Source organism: Castor canadensis, chromosome 15 (genome assembly GCF_047511655.1).
Source record: "Castor canadensis chromosome 15, mCasCan1.hap1v2, whole genome shotgun sequence".
In the NCBI taxonomy this organism is placed as follows: Eukaryota; Metazoa; Chordata; class Mammalia; order Rodentia; family Castoridae; genus Castor; species Castor canadensis.
In genome coordinates, this window is record NC_133400.1 from 83,959,177 (window position 1) to 83,984,493 (window position 25,317).

At 38.5% G+C, this 25,317-nt stretch overlaps 1 protein-coding gene across 16 annotated transcripts in view; it reads left to right on the forward strand.

The window, feature by feature from the left end:
• Usp6nl (USP6 N-terminal like) overlaps positions 1–25,317 on the forward strand; it is a 226,794-nt gene that overhangs the window by 41,448 nt on the left and 160,029 nt on the right. For 5 of the 16 annotated variants that reach the window (XM_074056665.1, XM_074056669.1, XM_074056657.1 and 2 more), the window contains exons 1-2: positions 10,184–10,323; positions 21,886–21,964. The gene's annotated coding sequence lies outside the window, so the exon portion shown is untranslated. Of the gene's footprint in view, positions 1–9,329; positions 9,442–9,505; positions 9,720–10,183; positions 10,324–17,734; positions 20,264–20,340; positions 21,260–21,885; positions 21,965–25,317 lie in introns of those variants that run through there. The other 11 variants (XM_074056661.1, XM_074056664.1, XM_074056662.1 and 8 more) reach the window with 7 other exon arrangements.

Here is a 25,317-nt window from a genome sequence, read left to right on the forward strand (position 1 = left end):
GGATGCTCACTGTCTCTGAATGTTATAAGGAGGGGGTCTGTAGCCCTGGCAGTTGTTGGCAGCCTCTTGGGTGGATGGAGCTGACACAGTGGGAGGCAGAGAAAGGAGCTGGTTCTTGACAATATCAGAATCCCACGAAGCTCATCTTCTACTAGACTTGCAGGGATGCACATCAACACATCATCTCCATTTTTGAGGTCAGTTTGAGGGGTTTTGTTGTTACTTACCATGGTAATATCCCTGTTCTCATAAACTGAAGTTCAGTTTCTGTCCTCAGTATTTTCTCATAGCCCTTTCTAAATACTTCCTGTCAGTACAAAGGAAAGGAATAATATATATTATATGAATAAATATGAGCATTTTGTATATTGCTATAGAACCTAGCATAGTTATTTGTCCAGTTTTGGCTAAATAAACTCACTTATTAAAGAAACAAAGAGTCCCCAGGGCAGGAAAATTTCAGTGGTTATAGAGTTAATCTCAGAGGATTTATGTTATTTTTATGAAAATTTGATAATATACTTAAAAAATCTTATATAAATATAAACTGCTTAGAGGAAAACATAGGAATATTCACAGCCTTGGATTTAGTAACAGACAACTAGAAATGACACTAAAATCACAATAAAAGGAAAATAAACCAGATTTTATCAAAGTTGAAATTTTTTAATATATTGAAGGACATTTTCAATAAAGTAAAATGATAAACTATAGGATGCAGAAAGTATTTGCTAATCATATGTATAAGAGTCAGAATCTATAGAGAATTTTTATAACTCAATAAAGAATTCAAACAACCCTATTAAAAAAGGACAAAGAACTTGAATAGATGTTTTTCCAAAGAAGTTATGCAAATGCATAACTTTTCATATGCACATGAAAGATGCTCTACATTATTAGTTATTAGGGAAATGCAAATCACAACCACAAGATATCAGTTTATGCTCACAAGGATGGCTATAATAAAAAAACCAGAAAACAACAAGTGTTTGTTGAGGATGTGGAGAAATGGGAACCCTTGTGCACTGAAAGTGGAAATGTAAAATAGTTCAGCCACTGTGAAAACAGATTGGCACTTCCTTAAAAAGTTAAATAGAATTACCGTATTGCCCAGCAATTCCACTTCTGAAGTAACTGGAAACCAGTTACTCAAACAAGTTCATGCACACACACGTTCATAGTAGCGTTATTCATGGTAGCCAAAAGGTGGGGAACACACAAATAAACAAATTGTGATCTATCTCTCTCTCTCTCTATATATGTATACAATGAAATATTAGTTAGCCATAAAAAGAATGAAGTACTGATAACTGCTACAATGTGTATGAACCCCAGAAACTTTATGCTCAGTGAAAGAAGACAGACATAAAGGGATACACATGTATGATATATTCAGGATCAATCCATAGTGACAAAGCAGATTAGTGCTTGCCAGGGGCTGTGCTAGGGTGAGAAATGAGAGCCACTGCTTAATGGTTATGGAATTTCCTTTTGGAGTGATGAAAATGTCTTAGAACTAGAAAGAGGAGGAAGTTGTACAGCATTGTGTGTATACTAAATGCTACTGAATTGTTCACTTGAAAATGCCTGATTTTATGTTACATGAATTTCACCTCAACAAAATCTTAGCTGAGTGAATCAGTAGGAGCAAAGCATCCTGACTACATTTCATACTCAGCTACCAAGTTGGTTTCCAAAATCGAATTAACAAAAGCTCTGATCCTCAGCTAAGCTTTCAAAATCTGATATGGCAGAAAGCTTATTATCTGAAGTGTTGGATGTGTTCTCCTGTTAGGGAAGAGGGGCATGGCTTTAAGTGACATTGCCTCACATAGTGACAAGTTTGATTTTTCACAGGTTTTAGCTACCTTTTAGTCCTGATGAATACAGGCATGTATAGTCTCAATTTGGTATTAGGATGTTTGTTGTTCATGTAACTAACATCTCTAACTGTGGTCATTTTCAATGCTGAGAGAACAGGCTTTAGGCTCACAGCCCTCTATTAACTGGCTTTGCTACTAGTTTGGTTTTAATGTATTAATTTTTATTTTTATCTTGTATTGCTACTACTTTTGTGATTTGCATTATTCTTGAGATATCAATGGAAAAATTTTCTTTTAAAATTTATTTACATGGGAATGTGAGTCAACTCAAATAAAAATAGTAAGTAAATGATAATATAAATGCCAGGGGGATTTGAGAATATTAAACAGGACCCAATGGCACAGAGAAACACACTCCAGGTTTGCAATCTAGGGCTCTGAGTCTCTCACTACCCATGCAGCTCTGATACATCAAAGAGCTCCAGTTCTGGCCTGCCTCAGTCACAGGGGACTGAGGGAATAGCTCAGCAGGAGAGAGCTTGCCTACCATGTGTGAGGCCCTGGGTTCAGTACTGGCATGTAAAAAAAAAATAATAAAAATAGAAGAGAGTACTATATCAATGTAAATTGTTATTACTCAGTAACTGTGGTGTCACAGAAGTCTGGGGGCCCTGAAGCTGCATTTCCCAGAATTGCAGCACAATTCTGATATGGTGTAGGTTGTGCCAGGGAAGTACCCTCACAAGATCTGGAAGGCACAAAGAATGTATTATTCTTCCTGCAGCAGCAGCTGCTGACAGGAGAGGTTTGACAGACATAAATTTTTGCAGTGACGCTGTACTCCAAAGAACATCCTTGACAGTCACCAGCTACTGAGTTGCAGGGCAGCTGTGACACAGGCAGTAATTACCTGTCATTTACTGTAATTTCTGATATCTGGGTACAGCAGCTTCCTGACATTGGGTCCATGGCTGATGTGGAATTACCTGAAAGTTAATGTCCCTCAACCTTCACCTGTCTACTCCTTCCAAAGACTGAATGCATCTGATTCCCTATGTTAAATAACTTCCTGCTGGTAATACCTTGAGCAGTTTCCTCCTGATTACATTCTCAATGAAACATATTGGTTTTCTTGAATTAAAAAAAAAAAACAACTAACACTTGAGTAATAATAATAAATGACTGTTAATGTTTATTGAGTGTTTACTAACTACTGGCTATTGGACTAAGCATTTTACATGCATCATCTATCTTAGTTTTTGTAAAAACCCCATGAGGAAGTTTCTATTTCTATCCTCCAGAGGTTATACAGCCAGTAGCCACAATCTCAGAGTTGGCAGGTAGCATCAGGCCCAGCATTTCAACTTGGGATATCTGACTCAGAGAGCACCTGATTACTCTTCACTCTACTGTCTCTCCTTCAGAATAAAATTTATTTTAAAAATTTTATTTTATCATTTTTACATTGACTTAGATGTGAATACATTGTTTTGTGGCCCTCCCTATACTGCCTCTGGGCAGAACTGTTCTGCCCTCTTGTTCTCAGATTTTGCTGAAGAAAAAACATATAAACAATAAAGTTTACATCAGGTTCATGATGTTCTTTTTAGGTCTGAAACCAGAAGTGGCTCAGAATTCAGAAGCTTTGATTTTTTTTTTTTTTTTGGTAAAAGAGTCCCAAAGTGAATTTAATTATGCAAAGTAAATTTAATTATATTTAATTAAAAATATAAGAAGAAAATATATAAATTTTTTCTACCCATGTGAAAATGAAAACATGCCTAGAAAAATGTTTAAGGTGGTAGTTGTCCTACAACCATAAAAGAAATTGAGCAAATAGCTTAAAATCATTTTAGAGAGAGGGAAATAAAGCAGTAAGAATTATGCTAGATCAGGATAATTTAACAAGTGTGCAGGTTAAGAATTTAGAAAAGGTGGAAATGTATATCAGTATATGTACAACACTGCTGTAATCTGCATCTAAATACCATTCAGCTCAGTTTTATTTCAATGGTGCTGGGGATCGAACCCAGGCTCTTGTGCATGCTAACTGTGCACTTTACCTAAGCTGTACCTACAGCTTCATTTTATTTCTTCTATAAGAAATTTAAAAGAGTGATTTTTAGAAGGGTGACACAGTATACGTGCTGCTTATGGGGACATCTTTTAATTACACACACTGAGAGTTCTGAAGCAAAATCAGTGCTCCTATTGAATAAGACAAATGGTACAAATAGCCAAAAGACAGGTCAGTTGCCCCTATGGGGTTCAGGTGCCAAAAGGAAACCAAAGTTTTGGACCCAAGGCCCAAAATCCTGAGATTCCATATGCCAGGTCTGGCCATCCGCTCTTAAACACCAAATAAAGAGGCATCGTGAAGGCAGAGAGAGGAGATTTATTACGTGGCTTGTAACATACCGTGGGAAGAGGCAGAGAGCTATCTTCAACTATCTTTGAGGTACAGACTGGAGCTATAGGTTTAAGTAGACAAAAGAACTGGGGGCAGAGGACAAAGGTATGCATAAGTTAAACAGTCCCAGTCACAGGTGTGTTCTAGTTGACCATTATCTCAGTCCAAGGGTTCCCAGAGAAGATGTTATTGCAGTCATCACTTCAGGGGAGCAATTTGGTTTCCATGAGATGATTGCTTCTGCTCCTCATCATCCTAGGAAGTTGTCCTAGTTGTGGAGGTGATCTGTCCTGCAAGTCTCCACTGTTCCTTAAGAGAAGTTTCAGTCCCTTGTCATAAAGATGTTATCAATTCTGTCCTTTCTGGAATCCAAGGTAATTGCAAAGTGATTGCAAAGAGAATGGCTTAGAGCAAAGACAGATCCAAAAATGGAGGTAGGGATGCCAAGATTCTCCTGTTTTTAGCTAATTCATGGGTGGAAGTAAGTAGTCAGTGCTTTTCAGCAAAAGCATTTTGAGCGCCTCTTACAAAACCTATGAAATTAGAAAGCTTTGGTTTTCAGAGCTTTATGGATTTCAATATTGCAGATTAGGACTTGTGGACCTGCAATTTTTGTAAAGTATTAGTAAATAGAAAAAAACAAGCTGAGCAGATTAAAAAGTATGCATTTTTCATCTATTGTTTTATTTTCATTGGGTGTGTAGCCTGGCTACTTGAGACCCCTGTTTCTTTTCCTTTTTGGTCAGAGTATGCGGGCAAGGACTTATTTCATATCTAAGTCAAATGTAATTGCAGGTACTGTATATTTACTTTGATAAGGTCATTATGTCACTTCACAAAGTCTAATATATCACCCTACCTCAAGGAAAGAACAGACAAAATTAGAAACTTCCTGTGCCCTGGAATGCCTTAAAATCTGCTAGCATTTACCCTCTTCTTTTATAGCTTGACACTTGTAGACAGCACTTCTATTAATTTTGATATTATTTATTAAAGTTTAGCTAAAATATAGCTAAATATAGCTCTAGCACTTTTATTTTTAATCAACTTATTCCATTTGTCTACAGGTACATAACAAACCACACTGAACTCATGGCTTGAGACAGCAATTTATTAATGCTCTCATGGTTCCCTGGGTTGACTGGACTCACCTAGAAGTTACTTAGGGTTTCTCATAGGGCTGCCCAGCTGGGGCTCCAGGCATATGAAGGCCCAGCTCTGCTGGCTGTCCAGATGCCTTGCCTACGTCACTAGCCCTTGATGCTGGCTGTTGCCCGGGGGCCCAGCTGAGGTTCCCCATCTATACATGGACTCTGAAGGTGACTTTGGCTTCTTTCAGGATAGTGTGTGAATTCTGACTGGAAGTACACTGAGAATTTCAGAGACCCAGGGGTACGCTTCATGGCTTATTATGGTCTAGCCTCAGAAATCACTTGGCATCATTTCTACCATAGTCTTTTTTTGGAGGGGTCCAAAGTGAATCGCAGGCTAGCCCAGATTCAAGAGGAGGATGACATCCAAGGTTGGGAGGCATGGTTCATTGGGAGGCCATCTGTGAAAACTAGCTACGATACAACCTATATAGATTTACACAAGGACTTAAAAATTAAGTTCAAAATAATAAACACGGAGGCAAATGTTTTATCATCCTGAAGTGGAAACAAAATTGGCATGAAAGTGTACTTCAATTTTTCAATATCTTATGATAATTTTAAAATACAGCTATGCCTGATAAGACAAAAAAATGGCATGATACCTACAAGGTGGCTAAATGGATGGTGTGGCAACTATAAGGTAAGCAGGTGAAAGAATTCTTTAAAGCTATAAAGACATAATGAGGCATTTAAAAACAATACGGCATCATTGTATTTCTCCCACAAACCATGACACCATTTGGGTATGAAATCAGGGTGGCTTATGAGCAAAGAGCATAGGAGAAAATGAGTAGTAAATTTTGTAGTTGAAAACCAGTTAGTCCTGATTTTAGTTTTGAGTCCCCAGACCTTTTTAAGTTAGAAACTTCTCTCCAGAAAAATTGGATAGCTGTACAACTGTGTTCCTTCTTTTAATCATTCTTTCTCCCTCTTTCCCTCTTCATAACTTCTGCAATTATATATAGGGAGCTGATTCAGTGCTGCACCAATCTGGACTAAGGAATAGAGTAAGGTAGAAGACAGATAAGTTCCCCGATCTCATGGCAGACATATTCTTAAGACAGACTGAAAAATAAAAACAAAACCAGGAATACCAATAAATAAGACAATCTCAGATAATTACAAGTGACAAACTCTACACAAAGTCTTGTATATAATTTTATGGAATTCATTATTCTTCCATGGATTCTTTGCAATCAATAAATTTCTCTCTGCAATCAATAATTTTTTCTCTCTCTCTGTTTTGTGGTATTGGGGTTTGAACTCAGGCCTCAGGCTTGCTAGGCAGGTGCTCTAGCACTTGAGCCAAGCCACCAGCCCTTTTTATTAGAACTAGGGTCTTCCTTTATGCCTGGACTGGCCTGGATCTCAATCCTATTTATGCCCCACTCCTCACTCTTCACCTCTCATAGCTAGGATGACAGGCATCTGCCACCTTGCCCAGCCATTGGTGGAGATGGAGTCTTGTGAACTTTTTGCCTGGGCTGGCCTCTTACTACAATCCTCCTAATCTCTGCCTTCCCAGTAGCCAGGATTTCCGTCTTGAGACACTGTGCCTAGCCAATAATCAAAGGATAACTTTAAGAAAAAAAAAATGAACTGTGTGGGTGAGATTAATTTCCCTTAGCTTTTTCAGAAATGTTGACTAATCTGGTTTTTTTTTCATCCATGAAGAATATTGGAACTGACTTTTCTATTAATTCAATAGAAGAATATTGGCTATTTAATTTCAGGAATCACTGTGGCTGGTGAGTATGAATATGTGCACTGCAAGGCTTTTGATAGCCTTCTAAAAACAAAAAATCCTCAATTTAGGGAGCTATCTGCTTTTACTAAATGGATCATATAGCTACGGATTCAATTTACAAAGTCTCAGTTTACAGGAGACTCTTAGAATTGACTCTTTCATCCATATTTTAAAGATGATAGTGAAAGATGGATAATTTGCTTTGGAAATTTCTTTTCTCTGTGTTCTATGGTTTTATGTTATCACCACATTGCGTTATGATCTTAGTTATTATGGTTTTCTGTGGGTATTTAAATATGCATTTTTACCTTTGGCAACATTTTAAGTTTTGTCATTAGCATAGCACATAACTTTTGCAAAAAATGAAATGCAAATATCAATCTCTTTTATTCCATTTTGATATAGGAGAGGAAATTCTAAATGTTTTTTGTGAAATATTTTAATTAGTAACACATATTGCTAATTCATTCCTCTTTTTACTTTTTTGGTATTTGGATAGTAAGCTTTTATCCTTTTTTGTTTTTTTTTTTTGATTGAAGGGCATTTTGGTGTTAGCATGTCATGTTGTATGCAGTGAATATTATCTAATTATATTTGGAGCTGGGGTTGCTAACTTGTGACCCCAAGGCTCAAGTCCACATATTTCTGGAAATTTTTAGTAACGCCCACCCATCCTCATTCTTGTGTTGATGGCCTATGGCTGCCTTCATGCTTAATATCTTTTTCCTTTAAGAAAAAGTTTGCCTACTCCTAATTAAGAGGAAAAATTGGCATACTGCCGATTCCAGGCATATGGCACAGGCATATTATGTATGACTACCAAGCCCTATGCTGGGGATATCGTAGTAAAAAAGACAAAAATTCATACTTACTGTTCAACCATCCCTTCAAGATGCTTAGTAATAAGAATTATGGAAAGTCTCTGAAGTTATATTTAAGAACACTACAGGTCTTATATTGAGGTGACACTTAGATGCAGGGACAAATGTGGAGATGTGAGCTTTAATAATACTGTAGAGTCAGAAGACTAGTATAAAACTGAGCCAACAATGCTCAAAATTAAGTCCAAATGAAGTGTTCTTAGAACTACTCACCTAATTTAAGGAAAAAATGTACCTCAAATTTATACTTCATTTTGCCAGATAAGCCTGGGATCACAGTTGTCTCTCCAGAATCCCATTAACTCATTAACTAGTGACTTGGGGTTTATGTTTGCAGGGTTGCCCCGTGAGTTATGTCTTTGGAGCATCTCTGTGGTTCTCAAGGTGTCCTAAAGTGACAGGAGCTCAAACAAACATACCAATGTAATTCAGGAAAATTATTTTCTTTCTTTCTTTTTTTTGTGGGACTGGGATTTGAACTCAGGGATTCTTGTTTGCAAAGTAGGCACTCTACCACCTGAGCCACACCTCCAGTCTTAATTCAGGAAAATTAAATGATTGAGTGCCTTCTGTAATCTGCTGGGTGCAATAGGGGCCACAAAGCTGTGTAAGTAGGAGGTCTTGTCTGTCAGAAATTGAGGCTATCTCAATAACTGCTAATCTGAGAATTCTGTAACTTTTAAGAAAGCATTTGGGTGTTGAAAAATTTCCCGTCCTTCCACTTTCTGACCTGATTTTCGCCAATTCAAAATCAAATCAGTTGAGCCATTTTTGCATCATTTTTTAGGAAAACAAAACAAAAAACAGCCCCAAATACTAGTTTATTCAACTCATGAGGACTCAAAGTGATAAATTTGTATTTCCTTCTGAAGTGTTTAAGCTGGGAAGGTAGCTCAGTGGAAGTGTGTGAGTGTGTGCTCAGCATGCAGAAGCCCCTGGGTTCAATCCCCAGCAATCCCTACCCTGCAAACTATTAAGAGGTTGTGTAAGGTTACAACATTGAGACATACAGACCTCATCTTATTCACAGTTCTTAAACTGTGTGCTAGTGAGGAGACTGTGACCCTATGTCCTCCTTCACTCACTTGTGCAATACTGTATACAGCAGCCAGTTTCTTGGCATTTTCACCTGCTTGGAAAAGAGAGAAAAACAACAGTGCAGAGTTGCCGGCTTTGGTAATTCTAGTTCCTGGAAACAAGGACGGGCAGCTGTTTAGCTATTTGCACACTCTAACTTTTCTAGCTTCTACTGAATAAATCATTTAACTGTCAGCTAATTACAGTGTTGGAAAGTTTCTATCGTTCATCTCTTTATGGCAGCCTTTAATGGAAGACTGTAGAGATTAAAACTCTGACAATTTCCACGATATAAAAAAGGAAAGCTGACCTAGAGAAAGATGGGACAAAGATGAACATGTAGGAAGTTGTAAGTAGCGATCGGATCGTCGTATGCAGTAGCCTATTTAAATAGTGCTGATTTGAACACTTGGTCTAAGTTCCTGGAAAATGACCGAAGTGTGACTAGGGTCACACTGTCAGAGCAGCGCCATTCTAATGAACTGACGATCCTTTTGCATTTACTGCCAAACGCTCTCTTGTTCCAGGTAACTACCCCGCCAAGCCGGTACTATTGTCATCCCACTTTACAGATGGAGATAGTGAGGCAAAGAGAAAAGCAGCTTCAGTGCCCAAGTCTCACGCCTGGTAAGGAGCTGGGCTAGAACTGAAAAATGAGCGGGTCTGTCTGTAAGTCCTAGGCTAACGTCCCCCAGGTTCTCCCCACAGTCGGACACTCGAATGTACGTCGTTTTCGTGCAAAGCCTCGAAGCTCGGGTCCAGTCCCGATCGTCCGCGGCGGGCTCTCGGGGGTCAGGGGCGCTGGACCCTCCACCTGCAGCCCTGGGCGCGCGGCCCCGAGGCCGGCGGGAGCGCGCACGACGGGAGCGCGGGAGCGCCGCGCACGTGCCGCCGGGAAGGGGCTGCCGGGCCGCGCCAAGATGGCGGCGGCCGCGGCCGCAGCGGCGACAGTTGGCGGCGGCCGGTGAGGCGGGCGGGGCCGGCGGCTTGGAGGCGGGGTCCCGGGCGAGCCGCCCTGGGAGGCGGGGGCCGTTTCCATAGCGGCGGCAGGAGGTGTCGCGCCGGGGAACTTCCTGGTTCCCGGGCTCGGCTTCGCCGGGATTATCTTGGAAGGGAAACAATGGGGCGGAGGGCACTGCGGTAGCCGCTCGCCGCACCGCCCGACCTGCTCGGCCGCCTGGGACTGCGCGCTCCGCCTGCTGCCCGTAACCTCCGCCGGGACCGTCCGGAGGTAACTTCCCGCCCTCGTCTGCCGCCGCGAGAGACCGGTGGCCGCAGACTCCCCGGCGGTGCGCCCGGGGCCGCGACTGGAGTTGGTCCTTGGGAGCCGGACGCCGCCATTCCGGCCCCGGGAGGAGGGGACGCCCTGCGGCTCCCAGCGCAGCCCTGGAGGGGGCGGGTCCGGGGGGGGGGCGCGGGGCGCCCGGGACCCCAGTGACGGCGTGGGTCCGCGGTGTGATTGGCAGGCCGGCCGCGCGGGCTGGGGCCGGGGGGCGGGGGTCGCCGCGTCGCTGGGCCCCCGGGGAGGCGGAACCCTCCACCCGCCTCCCCGCCCCCTCTGGTAAGTTTCGGTCCCCGGGGAGACGGGTCTCCCTGGCAAGTTTCAGTCGCGTCCTCCTCCCGAGTCCGAGTGGGCAGGACCCAGGCTAACTTGGTTGTCGTCAGTGATCGCCGTGAGGTGGCGGAACTTTGTTTCCACTCGGCACGGGCACGGGAGGAGGGGCTGAGCCCGGCGTCTGGGAAGCCCGGAGACACAGACTTCGCAGCTCCCCGCCGTCCGATGGGGCGGCGTTTCCAGTGCGCGAGAACGGTCACTCGCAGGTGTTGAGATGAGCGAGAGAAGTTTGTGCGCTTCTATAATTTGAGGCTTGAACCTCTGACTTTAATCTGATTTTTTTTTTTTTATGGAAAGAAGACTTTGATAACCTCCCTTATGGACTAGAAAGGGTCTGTGCTTGGGGCAATATCCAATCTTTGGAAAGAATGCGACACGAATAGAAAAAAGGAAAGTGAGGGCACTGTCTTAAGTATTTGGCATGCTGGAAGAAATTGATTTAAATCCCCTAAAGAAAATTAAATCTTAGGGATACATACTTAATATTTCATAGCTCAGAAAAAGTTGCAAGAACTTTCGAGATCACCCTTGCCAACTCCCGCGTGTATTGAATCTCTGGGAAGTTCTGGCAAGGGGGAGTGGGAACTTTTTTTGTTTTTTTAACTTTAAGTCATCTTAGTAAGAATAAGTTAGCACCAAATGAATAGTGATTAATTTGCTTTTCTCACCCTAAAATGAACGAAATATTTCCTAGTTTGCCGTTCTTTTATAATAAAAATTGTAAACGAGGTAGTTCATTATTATTATTATTATTATTATTATTATTATTTCTTCTTCTTCTTCTTCTTCTTCTTCTTCTTCTTCTTCTTCTTCTTCTTCTTCTTCTTCTTCTTCTTCCTTTCTTTCTTTCTTCTTCTTCTTCTTCCTTCTTTCTTCTTGGCGGTATTGGGCTTTGAACTCAGGGCCTACACTTTGAGCCATTCCACCAGCTCCCCCCTTTTTTTGTGATGGGTTTTGTCGAGATAGAGTCTCGTGAACTATTTGCCTGAGCTGGCTTGGAACCGTGAGCCTCCTGATTTTGCCTCCCGAGTAGCTAGGATTACAATCGTGCACTACAGGTGCCCGGCTGTATTTCATTTCTTAAAATGGATGTGGATTCTGTGTGGCATTCTACATAGTCAATTAAACTAAATTGCAGTAGAAAAAACAAAATTGCTAATAAAAGTCTTAATTAACTTTGAAAGGAAAAACAATCCTAATTGCAAGTACAGGTATCCTGAGTTGACAGAAAAATGTCCTAGCAGAATATGTATTTAAAGAATGAATGAATTGTCACAGAGGCATTCAAAGAAGTATCATTTGCCACACTTTCAGAGTTTGGGCCCTGAGCCTTAGAGAGTTAGTTCCTAATTCACTGTTTTTAACTAGGCTATCAAACTCTCCGTGGTTTCTGGTAGGGATAGTCCATTGCCAGGTTACCGGTGTTTTGCCACGTAGTGCTCCTAGCCAGAGAACAACTGTTTTGGTTAAATAAGTCAGGAAGTATAAGCGCCGGATTTGGCACCATGTGTAAACTGATCATTCTCAAGCATTATTGGGAACCAAGAGAGCTACCAGATCCAATCCGGGTCTCCAGTGCCAGGCCAAGTTTGTTTTTGGCATCTGTATCAAATAACTGTTACATTTGTACCCAGGAAAGATGGGTGAAAAAGAGGCCAGTAAGTTCAAGATAGTAGCAAATTGAGAACAAACAAAATTACTTTGGTTAAAAACTGAGGAATGTAAGGCAGTTTGTAAACTTAGAATACTAGAGCTTGGAGAATTGATACTTCAAATGTTGAGAGATGTGATTCCATTTTCTAGTTTAGTTTATCTTTGAAATTTCACTTTAACTATTCATGTCTTTGTAACTAGTCTAGTTCAGACCCTTGATTACCAGAAAGTTACAGTGTGATTTTTGTATATTCCATTCTCAGATGTAATTTAATTATATTTAGAGAATCATTGTTTCCCCCCCTTTTTACATGGAAGTCAATACAAAAAAAATAATTTGAAAGAAATGTGACATCTTGCACACCTCCACATAATATATGGGGGTTAGAGAGTGTGGGAGTTAAGAGTCACAGTCACAGACACTGGGATTCTTGACTGGTCCATGTCAACTTAATCTTTGAGGATTATTTCACATTTGTTTATTCAGTGAATATTTCTTGAGCACCTTCTGTGTACCCCAGGAATTTGTGTTAGGTATCTTGTTTTCAAGAAGTGTATAAGTCTTTTGAACTAACCTATGGGGAGCCTAACTTGGTTTTGGAGGAGTCAGGACAGTTTCCTTGAGGAAGCAATTTGTAAGACCTGAAGGATGAAGAGAAGATAAGGGAGTTCTGGATAGGAAACTTGAAGGGTGAGAAAAGACCACATCACAGTTCTGAGCTGGGGAGACTGTTGTTTTTACATTAGTTACTTCCCTGTGTGGCACTGAAACAGTCATGATAGATGTTAAGGGAAAGCTCCAGGCACCATTCTCATCTGAATGAACTGGCTCAGTTTTGTGTGGTAGACTTAGAAAGAGAGTCAGTCTGCTAGACCCCAGCCACACTAGACTTGGGAGTGATTCTGCTTGCTTTCATAAATCCTGGTTTACTTGTTTCTATAGCTGCAAAACTGGGTTTCAGTGTTGAATAAGATACTCTTTGATTTTTTTAATAGAGATTATGATAACGTTGATTTCATTTTCCCTTTGAGGCGCTAGACTACCTTATTTAAAATGCCCATGCCTCACAAAATTGTAGGAGCAATGTACCCTAAAGTTAAAATATTCAGTAAATATTCCGGTAGTTTCATTTGCTTATTAGAAAGACCAAGGTTGACTAGAGTTTTATGTCTCAAGTGTTTTTGGCTTGAAAGAGATGATTTAGTTATCTTGCGATAGAGTTACACATTGTACCTGTGTCCTGTTGCCATTGATATGAACATAGAAAAATGTTACAATTTTATCCTGGAATTTTCTTTCACTGAATCAGCAAGTGAATTAAAAAATCAAAAGTACTGTTTTTCATGAACTAATGAAAGAATCTCATTTTAAAGCTTCTTAAAGTATTAATTTTGTGGTTAGTCATGTTATATGGATCAGTGATGGCAAATTAATATTTTATTATAGAATTAATACAGAATTTATGAGTCATTTGTCTCTCTGGGCTCTTTATTCATGTTTCATTTTGTTTGGTTTTTGAACATTTTAATGTTTATTAGCATGTCTGTAGTAAGATAAGGTAAAGTAAAACTTTGAAATGTAAGTCTCAATAGAAAAAATTGAATAGCTGCAGAAGCTAAAATTTATAAAAGCAAATGTGTGTGGGAGAGCTAGAATTGACATATATTTACAGAAATGCCTAAAAGTTAATTTTAGAAGTCTGTGTCTCACCTGTCTTATGTTCATTTTTTTCTTTTTCTAGGTTTGTTTTGTTCTTTTAAAAATAACTTTTCCATCTTTTTGTTTTTATAAGCTTGAATTGATGGTGTTTTTTTTTTTTTTACTATTTCCTTAAGTGTTTATTTAAGAAGTTCTAATACATATTCTTGACTCATCAAAATGTAATATTGAATACACAGATCTATAAATGTAATATAGCACATCAATAGAAGCAAAGACAAAAATCACTTGATCATCTCAATAGATGCAGAAAAAGCCTTCGACAAGCTCCAACACCAATTCATGATAAAAGCTCTAAGAAAACTAGGAACAGAAGGAATGTACCTCAGCATTGTAAAGGCTATATATGACAAACCTACAGCCAACATCATACGTAACGGTGAAAACTGAAACCATTCCCTCCAAAATTAGGAACGAGGCAAGGGTGCCCACTATCCCCACTTCTATTCAACATAGTGCTGGAATTTCTAGCCAGAGCAATTAGGCAAGAAGAAGAAATAAAAGGAATACCAATAGGTACAGAAACTGTCAAAATATCCTTATGTGCAGATGATATGATCCTATACCTTAAAGACCCAAGAAACTACCCAAAAACTCTAAGACACCATAAACAGCTACAGTAGGGTGGCAGGATACAAAAATCAACCTACAAAAATCATTAGTTTTTCTATACACCAACAATGAGCAAACTGAGAAGGAATATATGGAAACAATTCCATTCATAATAGCCCCCCCAAAAAAATCAGATACCTAGGAGTAAATTTAACAAAGGATGTGAATGACTTCTACAAGGAGAAGTACAAACCCCTGAAGAGAGAGATCGAGGAAGACTACAAAAGATGGAAAGAGCTCCCACACTCATGGATTGGTAGAATCAACACAGTAAAAATGGCTACACTACCAAAAGCAATCTACATGTTTAGTGTAATTCCCATCAAAATCCCAATGACTTTCATCACAGAGATTGAAAAATCTAGCCTAAAGTTCATTTGGAAACATAAGAGACTGTGAATAGCCAAGACAATACTTAGCAAAAAGAGCAATGCTGGAGATATCACAATACCTGACTTCAAACTATACTACAGAGCCATAGCAATAAAAACAGCATGGTACTGGCACAGAAACAGACATGAAGACCAGCGGAACAGAATAGAGGACCCGGATGTGAATCTACACAACTATACCAACCTCGTTTTTGACAAAGTTGCCAAAAACATATGATGGAGAAAAGACAGCCTCTTCAAATGTTGCTGGGAAAAGTGGTTACCCGTCTGCAAGAAACTGAAACTAGATCCATGTCTATCACCCTGAACTAGTATCAACTCAAAATGGATCAAGAACCTAAATATCAGACCTGAAACTCTGAAGTTACTGCAGGAAGGAGCTGGAAACACTCTGCAACTAATAGGGATAGGCAAAGACTTCCTCAATAGAACCCCAGCAGCCCAGCAACTAAGAGAAAGGATGGACAAAGCGGACTTCATAAAATTAAAAAGCTTCTGTACAACAAAAGAAATGGTCTCTAAACTGAACCTACAGAGTGAGAGAAAATATTTGCCAGCTGTACATCAGACAAGGGACTGATAACCAGAATATACAGGGAACTTAAGAAACTAAACTCTCCTAAAATCAATGAACCAATTAAAAAATGGGCAACTGAACTAAATATAACTTTCTCAAAAGAAGAAATTCAAATGGCAAAAAAGCACATGAAAAAATGCTCACCATCTCTAGCCATAAAGGAAATGCAAATCAAAACCACACTAAGATTCCACTTCATCCCTGCTAGAATAGTCATCATCAGCAACACCACCAACAACAAGTGTTGGTGAGGATGTGCACAAAAAGGAACACTGTTGGTGGGAATGCAAGCTGGTGCAACCACTCTGGAAAAAAAATTTGGAGACTTCTTAAAAATCTAAACATAGACCTGCCATATGACTCAGCAATCCCATTCCTGGGGATATACCCAAAGGAAAGTAGCACAGGTTATTCCAGAGGCACCTGCACACCCATGTTTATTGCAGTGCTATTCACAATTGCCAAGTTATGGAAACAACCAAGATGCCCCACTATTGATGAATGGATCAAGAAAGTGTGGTACTTGTACACAATAGAATTTTACTCAGCCATGAAGAAGAATGAAATCTTATCATTTGCAGGTAAATGGATGGAACTGGAGAACATCATTCTGAGTGAGTTCAGAATGAGCCAGGCTCAGACCAAAAATTGTATGTTCTCCCTTATATGCAGACTTTAGATTTAGGGCAAATGCAGCAGTGTGGTTGGACTTGGATCACATGGCAAAGGGAGAACACATACAGGAGATACAGGAATAGGTAGAAAACCCAAAACATGAAAGCGTTTGATGTCCCCACTCCAGAGGAGCTAATACAGAAACCTTAAAGCGACAGAGGTTATGAGAAGGGGATCAGTAACCAGTGCAAAGATCAGTTAGAGATGAATCAACATGGGTCATAACATGTGTATACGAAAGCAATGCTAGGAATATTTCTGTATAGCTTTCCTCAACTCAACTAGCAAAAACACTTTGTCTTCCGTATTAGGCTTGTGTCTTTTCTTCAACAAAATTAGTGATAAAGGCAGAACAGGACCTGCCTGGAACTGAGGGGGGAAAGGGAAGAGAGGATTGGGGAGAGGGGCAGGGGGGAGAAATGATCCAAACAATGTATGTACATGTGAATAAATGAATAATTAAAAAAAAGTGTAATATTGAGACTTTTACCCTTTTCCTGCACAATGCAAGGCCTTTAAAAGCATTTAGTTCAATGTTCTTCCTCCCTTCCTTATTTCATGATGTCATGTTTTAAAATGCACACATATATTTAAGTTCCACAGACATATTTCTATTGTTTTATACTATTATTCATCAATTACACTTGTTGCATTTTCTTTTCCTTGTTTCTTCCTGCATTACTGATCTTCCTTCTGGAATAATGTTCTTCCTGAATACTTTTCATTATTTTCTCCAGAGTGGATCTAATATTCACAAATTTTCTAACTTTTTGTTTGTCTGAGAATGTCTTTATTTTATACATTCTTGAGATATATTTTGCTGGCTATAGAATTCTAGATTGGAAGTATACCTATATCTATTCTTTGGAGATTATTCTGTAATGTTTTGGCTTCTTTTTCTTCAGAAGTCAGCTACAGTTTCTTCTTTTTTTGGTAATTTGTTTTTTTTTTTTTTTTTTGGCTACTTGTAAGATTTTTCTTTTGCTTTTTGGGTTTCAGAAGATTCTCTCCCTGTCCCCCTGCTTTTCTTCTGACTCCCTCTCATTTCCTTTCTTCTCTGTCCTCCTCCCTTCTCTCTTGCTCAGGTTTTGGGTATACAGAGCATTTTGATGTTGTTCCTTGATGTCTTTCATCAGTTTTGACAAGTTCTCAGTAATCATCTCTTAAGATACTGGGTTTCCCAATTCTCTTGCTTAATCTTTCTGCAAGTTCATTTATATAATGTTAGATCTTTTCACTGGATTCATCTCTTTTCGTTTTTTTTTTTTTTTTCCTTTTCCTATGTTTCTTTGTTGTTCTGGATTTTTTTTTTTTTCTGGTCTGTCTGCTAGTTTACTTACAGTGTTCATCTGTATCTAATCTGTTCTTAAATGTATTCTCTGTTTTTACATTTTGGTTATTTTTTTTTCCTAGAATTTGAATTTGGTTCTTTTTCAAATATACTGTTCTACTTTTTATAGTTTCTACTTCCCTATCAAAATTTTCTGCAAAATTCTTGTAGATGTCTGTTTGGAGTGAGAATACATGGTAACTCCACCTACCCTGAAGTGCTGTGTTTTACTCCTTTGTGGTCTCTTATCTCTCAAGAAGTTTCATGTCCTTGTATGCCTGGTTATTGTGTTTGAAAAACTATTCCTAGAAGTGATTATGGGTTCAGAGTCTTTATGGGTAAAGACTTTTCCATTGCCTATTCCAGGCACTTGGGATCACTTTTATCCAAATTGGGATTTTTTTTTTTGGGAATTTATTCAAAAATTGGTTTAGTTTGCTTCCACATCATCCTTTCTTTTGGAATTTACTTTTTTCTCATGGTCTTGAAAGCAGAGGGTGGCTTCCTTGGTGAATCTTATACACTGACCCTTGATTTCAAAGCTACTTAAGTGCAATCTAGCATCTCAAGCACCTGTTTTGATCTGGCAACCATTTCCTGTAGTAAAGACACCTCAGGGTGCCATGCTTTCTATTTTGTATTCTTGTTCACTTTTAGACTATTGTCTTGTTAGTTCTTAAATTTCTCCCTCTCCTCCTTTATATTAAAGTATAATGCACATACAGTAATGTGCACTAATCTTAAATGTATACCCTGAAAAATTTAATCAATGTAATGTGTCATTCCACTCAGTTCAATATATAGAACACTTTGTTATTCCAGAATGCTTATCAAATACTCCTTCCCAGCCGATATCATCATCTTCTGACTCAAGTTACAATGACTCAATTTTCTCTCACCTTAGATTAGTTATACATTTTCTAGTTTTTCATAAAAATAGTATCATAAATTATATACTCTTTTCTGTCTGGCTTTTTCAAACATCATAGTATTGTGGCAGTGAATTTAAATTATGTTGTTACATGCAGTTGTGTTTCTTTTTATTGCTTTGAACTTGTTCTAGTTACTGTGGCTGCTCAGAAAATTGCCTCACAACTCTGGCTTGAAATAATGACAATATTTACTTTCTTCATAGATTTGCAATTTGGGAAGTGCTTATCTCTAATTCAGTTGCAGGTAGGGCTGCTTGAAAACTGGGTCTGGTATTGTTTGAGGGCTGTTTCCATGTCTGGCAGTTTATGACAGGACTCCTAAGTATGGCCTCATAGTGTGGTCTGAGCTTGCTTACCACATGAGCAGTGTGGCTGGATTCCAAGGGAGAAGGGAGGGGGGTAGTAGAGGTGTTAGGTGAGAGTGTGAGCAACACAGAAGCTGTACTGCTTTTATCACTTAGCCTTGGAGCTTATGTGGTATTATTTCCAGTGTATATTATTCCTAGAGGTGGTTATACGCCTGCCCTTTAATGAGAAGGGGATTGGACTTGGCTTTTTGATGGGAAGAGACAAGATTCTGGAAGAGCATGTTGGACCAGAAATATCACAGTGACCATTACTGGAACGTGCAGTCTGCTGTAGTGGTAGCCTAGTACATGAATATATCATACTTTATACATTCTACTTTTAATGGGTATTTGTATTGTTCCCAGGTTTGGCTACTATAATAAAGCTGCTGTGAACATTTTGTATGTATATTGTGTTGGATCTATGAACTCCTTCCTTTTAGATATACCCTAGGAGTAGAAGTCGTTGAATAGGTAGACATATATTTAGCTTTAGTAGTTACTTAGGAAACCATTTTCCAAAGTGTTGGTACCAGTTTATAGCCCTGATACTTTTAATATCTTAAAACTGTACTTAGTATATATATCCTTTGGTTAGCTCTTTGTCTTTAAGCAGGAGAGTTGGTCTATAACACCTGGTTCACCTTTGTTGTAAATGCAGGTCCTTCATCTTGCCTTTTTGTTAACTTTGATGTGTTTGTGTTTAGATGCTTTGTTATTGGAAGATAGGGATTATTGTAAATTAACAGGCTATTTTTTGGCAGCACTGGGGTTTGAACTCAAGGCCTCACAGGCACTCTTACTGCTTGAGCCACTCTACCAGCAATAGACTTAATTTTTAAAATATCATTTTAGAATGTCTATTCCAATTAGTGCTGAGACTGTGTACATTAATGGCTGAAGGGAAAACTGGAAATTTTGAGCCCAGTCACTCACCAATTTGTATTACATTTTGTTTTTGAACACTTTTTTTTGTATTGGAGTTTGAACTCAGGGCTTCATGCTTGAAAAGCAGGTGCTCTATCTCTTGAACTATACCTCTAGTCCATTTTGCTCTGGTTGTTTCGGAGATGCCTGGGCTGGCCTAGAACCACAAACCTCTTGATCTCAGTTTCTCAAGTAGCTAGGATTGCAGGAGTGAGCCTCTGACACCTGGCTGATCCATTCATTGCTTTATTATGGTTTTCTTTCTAAACTCATTCACCAGACCTGCTTGGGAAGTATTTTTATGACTATTAACAAAAAAATTTTCCTCCAAGGACGATTATTGTCATCACTGAAGATTGCCAAAGGAATGCCGTCTACCCTCAAACTTCAGGTTACGTTTGCACTATGTCGTTATAGTCTCTAACTTTTTTCAAGTATAAATTGGATCTGTCCTGTTTTTTCAAAACATAGCATTTTAGAACAGTTTGTTGTAGCTCATACCTGATTTATTGTAATAATTTATTGGTTGATCCTACTTATGTTAAGGAAATAATCTTTCCCAGTTGCTCATTCAATTAAAATTAGTTTTAAAGTAATAAACAATACAGTGTATAAAGAAAACTTAAAAATTGTGTTTCAACTCCCTTATTTTATAATGAGACAAAAATGTATCATTACTAATACTTGTGTCAGTTCAGTTTTATAGGATATTTAGTTTACCAAAGCATTTTTCATACTTAATTCCATGACAATCCTGAGTGGTACACAGGCTGGAAATTTTAACTCTTGATTCTACAGATGGAGAAATGGAGGCTCAGGGAAGGGAAGCGACTTGATCTGAATTCCTGAAGTTGGTTATTGGCAGAGCTGTAATACTTGCATGTAGGACTTTTCTTGTGTGTAGCAATTTCCTTGTGACACTAATAGTCTACCACATCTTGCTGAATTCCAATTTTATTGACATCCTTTCTTAAACTCTATGTATTTACACCCTTTGGCATATAAATGTTCTCATTCTCATTAAGAACAGGATTTTACAATGAACTCAAGCCTTTGACTCCCTCTTCCTCCAGTTTCTGTTAGGACTTGTTATGTTGTCAGTTGCTGGATGGCTGGGACCAAGTTGGTCTTGATTGTTTTATTGGAAACCAATTGAGCAGTTTTTGCATATCGTAGAGCTGAATTCCTATTTATTAAATGAATGGATGAATACATACTGGTGTTGAGAATCCAACTAGATATATAAATTCCTTAAAGATAAGGCTTGGAATTACATCTCCTCTTAAAAATATGCCCTTATTGTGTCTTGCAGTAGCGCTCATTATAGTTGGCAGCCTGGAATTTTTAACTGACTTTTAAAATGAGGTCAGGCTCCTGAAAACCAGAGGTATTATATCCTTCATTTCAGCTTTAACTATAGAGCTCAGCCATTATGCACAATTCTGATATGATATGTCTGGTGCATAAGTTAAATATAACATTCTGAGCCACTTTTGAAGTGGCTCTTTATAACTGACAAAAGGAAGGAAGACTTGGAAAGGACACTGCTTTCCTAAATGCCTGCAAGTTGACAAGTTAGCCAACGTAAAGCTAGAATTTGCCAAGTCCTTCTGGAAACCTGACTTAAATTCTACCTGTGGAAGGAGAAATTTGACCTTGTTCTTATCTCATGCTTCATTAATACACACGTGTAAACAAACTGATTAAACCCAGCCGCTTTCTCCTTTGCAGTTAGGCCCATCTCAATCTTTGATCTTCTTAGCAGGAAGTATTTTGTTGACTTAGTGAGTAGTATAAACAAACCTCCTTTCACTCTAGCAGTGACAGAATATTTGCTGTACTTATGCTGGGAAATACTTCAAGCTGTGGGAATTTCGCATTGTATTCAGGGGGTATAAATTGCACAAGAGCATTGTTTACAGAGAGCCTAAGAATTGTGCAAATACAGTGGTGAGACTTTCTGTGTCAATGAATAATGTCTTTAATATTAACTGAAGTTATTTCTTTATCTAGAATGAGAAGACATTACCTGGGAATCTGTCCTGACATACATGGTGGAACTAAGGAACTGAGAATCTGAATTGAGAGGAAGGTACTAGAATTACTATAATATAAATTCCACTAGGGTAGGGTCTTTGTTTTGTTTATGACTCTCTGCTGTGCCTATAACACTGCCTGGCTCCTGAGAGTTTCTCAGTAAATGTTTATTGAATACATAAAAGTAAGTTTGTATATTATCTGTTTGTTTTAAGTTTAAAAACTGAATAGTAATTTAAGTATTTCCTTTGAGGAAATAAATTTAACTTGGATGAAGCTTCATTTTTGATACTTCTTTTTGCTGACTCTGTGATAAAGTTGTGGAAAGCTGGAGTGTTTGTTCATTCATTGTTGTTACATTTCTTTGAGACATTTTTAGTGGACATGTCTCTATTACATGTAAATGAACAATTCAGTCAGTCCCTTATAATTGGACATTTAAGTTTATAAGTTTTTGCTTTTACAATTAATGCTTCAATGAAGAAGATTTTCTTAAGCTTTTTGGGGAGAGGAGAATGACAGTTCAACAAATAGCAATTTAGAAAAACAGACTCTGGAAATTTCAGCTAGAAAATGAACTAGGATTATAGATCTGTGAAGATACGATAAGCAACTTCAATGGTCAGACAGCTGAGATCTGGCAGCACAAACGATACAGCTCTTTGCATGGATAATGTAGAATCATAAAGCTTTTTCACATAAAAGCTGTATTGCAATTTGTGGTGGAACTGGCTATCACTTGTGATTGTCTTTTACTTTTAAGGAATAAATGAGTCACTACAACTGTTTCTGTCTCTTAATTATAGCTTAAAGATTGTAACTGCATTTAACTCTTTTATACGTGTGGTTACATATATTATGTTGCTTTTATTTATAGTAATTTCCTTTCTGAATTTTGTTGAAAAAATTTTTGCTTTTTCAAATTAAAATACTGTAAAATACAAGACTCACATGTAATTTATTGTAAAAAGACAAACATAATGATGTCCATCCCATCCCCTCCCTCGGGTTAAGTGATAGAACATTACCATTTCTCTTTTGGATGATCTCTCTGTATCCCATCCTGCTGTGGGCTTGAGGAAACCAACCTCAGAGTGGGGCCTAGCATTCCTTTGTTTCTTTTTACAGTACGTTGCTTATGTGTGTATCCCTAAAAAATGAATTGTTAGCTTTACCTATTTTGTAATGTTCTATAAATGATACCATTGTATTCTTGATACATTGTATCACTGTGTATGTGTGCACATATATAATCAGTATAGTAAACATAAGTATATGTCAGTATTTGTGAGATTTGTTGATATGCATACTTTTGGTTCATTCATTTCACTGCTTCATAATATTTGCTTGTAAAAAGATGACATAATCACCCTTTTGATGGAAATTCTGTTTTTTTTTTTATTGTCACAAACAGCATTGCTATGAGTGTTTTTCTTCTTTCTCTCTTTTCTTTTTCTTCTTTGCAGTGTTGGAGATTGAACCCAGGGTCTTATGCATGCTAGGCAAGTGCTGTCATTGAGCTATACCCCAACCCCATGAACACTTTTCGATATATATCCTAACACATGTGAAAGAGTTTCTATGGCCACATCTTTTATTTGTAGGCTCCATATGCTGATTTAGGAATGTTTCTTATGAATAATATATGGCTAGATTTTTATACAGTCCTTTTTCTTTTTTTTTGTGGCACTGGGGTTTGAGTTCAGAGCCTACATCTTGAGCCACTCCACCAGCCCTTTTTGTGGTGGTTTTTTTCAAGATAGGGTCTCACGAAATATTTGCCAGGGCTAGAATTGAACCACGATTCTCCTGGAGTAGCTAGGATTATAGGTGTGAGCCACCTGTGCCCAGCTCATACAGTCTTTAAACTTGAAAATACAGTTAATTTGCTTTTAAAGTTACTGTCTTTATTCTCTTATTAGTAGATCCTTGGCTGTAATAATGCTGTGTAACAACGGCAGATTTTAATGTCATATGATAGATATTCATTTCTAATTCATAGGTCTTCAGTCTCTGCGGAGTTTGGGTTTGGGTGAGTTTGGCTGGAAGTTGTAGTTTGTTTCACATTTGTGCCAGTTATCTACTCATTCTGGGACCAGCAGCCACCCCAAGGCATGCATTTCTCATTGAACAGTGCAGGAGTGCAAGAGAATGCAGGTGAACTCAGTGCTCATACAACCTCCAGGTGAAATTCAGTTTTGTCCCATTCCAACAAGGCATATGGCCACACCCTCAAAGCCAGAGTACCTGAAGAATGAAATTAAAGGTCACATTGTACAGAAATTTTCCAATAGATCTTGATATGAAATGTGGGCATACTGCTTTTTCTATCTTGGATGGGATGCAAAGCAGAAAGTAAAAATTTGTATGTGCAGTGAAAATGGTAACATTTAGGGGAAGAGAAAGGGATCTGAACATTTTGTCTTGTAGGCTACCCAGACTGCCTTGTTGCTGAAAACAATTGGTAGACTATCTACTTGGAAAGTTGATGGGGTATCTGTATTTTAAAGCTGTGTTCCTGAACAAGTGATCTCAGTTACTAGTCATAAGAAAATTTGTAACAATTGCTCTGTGACACTCTGTACATTAAATTTTAATATATATGTTGCACATTTGTAAACTGTAAGACTTGTTGCGTTTATTACCTCAGATGATAAGTTTATAAATCCAGTGTCATTAAGTTTTATTATCCTAGTGTTTTGGAAGATAGTATTTTTTAATGCTGAGAAAACTCTGTCTTAAATCCTTGAATAAATGTTTATTTAACTACTTATGGTTATAAGCAGGAATGGGGCATTACATAGTACAAGATACATTGGTGTTATTTAGAATTTCTGATATAAAAATGAATGAGGAAAGTCCCTGGGTAAAAAACACTAAACTCTGCAAGTATAGGTGGGTCATCAGTGAGCATTTAATTTACTTTGTGTTTGCCTCACTTTCAACATGTCCCACCTCTTAGTTTCCAGGGAGGGGAAACAAATCCAATAGACCCAGCCAGACACCATCACAAAAGTGTATTTATCATGAGAAACTTTTATGTATTCTAAAACTAGCATGTGAATTTTAGATTTTCCTACAACTTCTCATTTCTTTGGGATGATAGGACTGTCTGGAAATGGAAATCTTTTACTAGTGCACAGATAAAGAAGAGAGCATGTGGGTTGTGGGTCAGATGATTTTGTGGCAGAACTATGATTATACGGCACTGCCAATTGCAGAGTGTGAACCATGCTGTGCGTGCAAATGCTGATGTAGTCTCTTTTGTAAGTGCGTGCTTCTCACGTGTTTATTACGTGACGTGGGTAAAGTTTCTAGATGGGGCAGGCATTATTTCTTAAAAAGTGTTACTCTAACTATGATTCAAAGTAGAAGACTTTCATATTTTGCTATTTTTTTAATTGATTT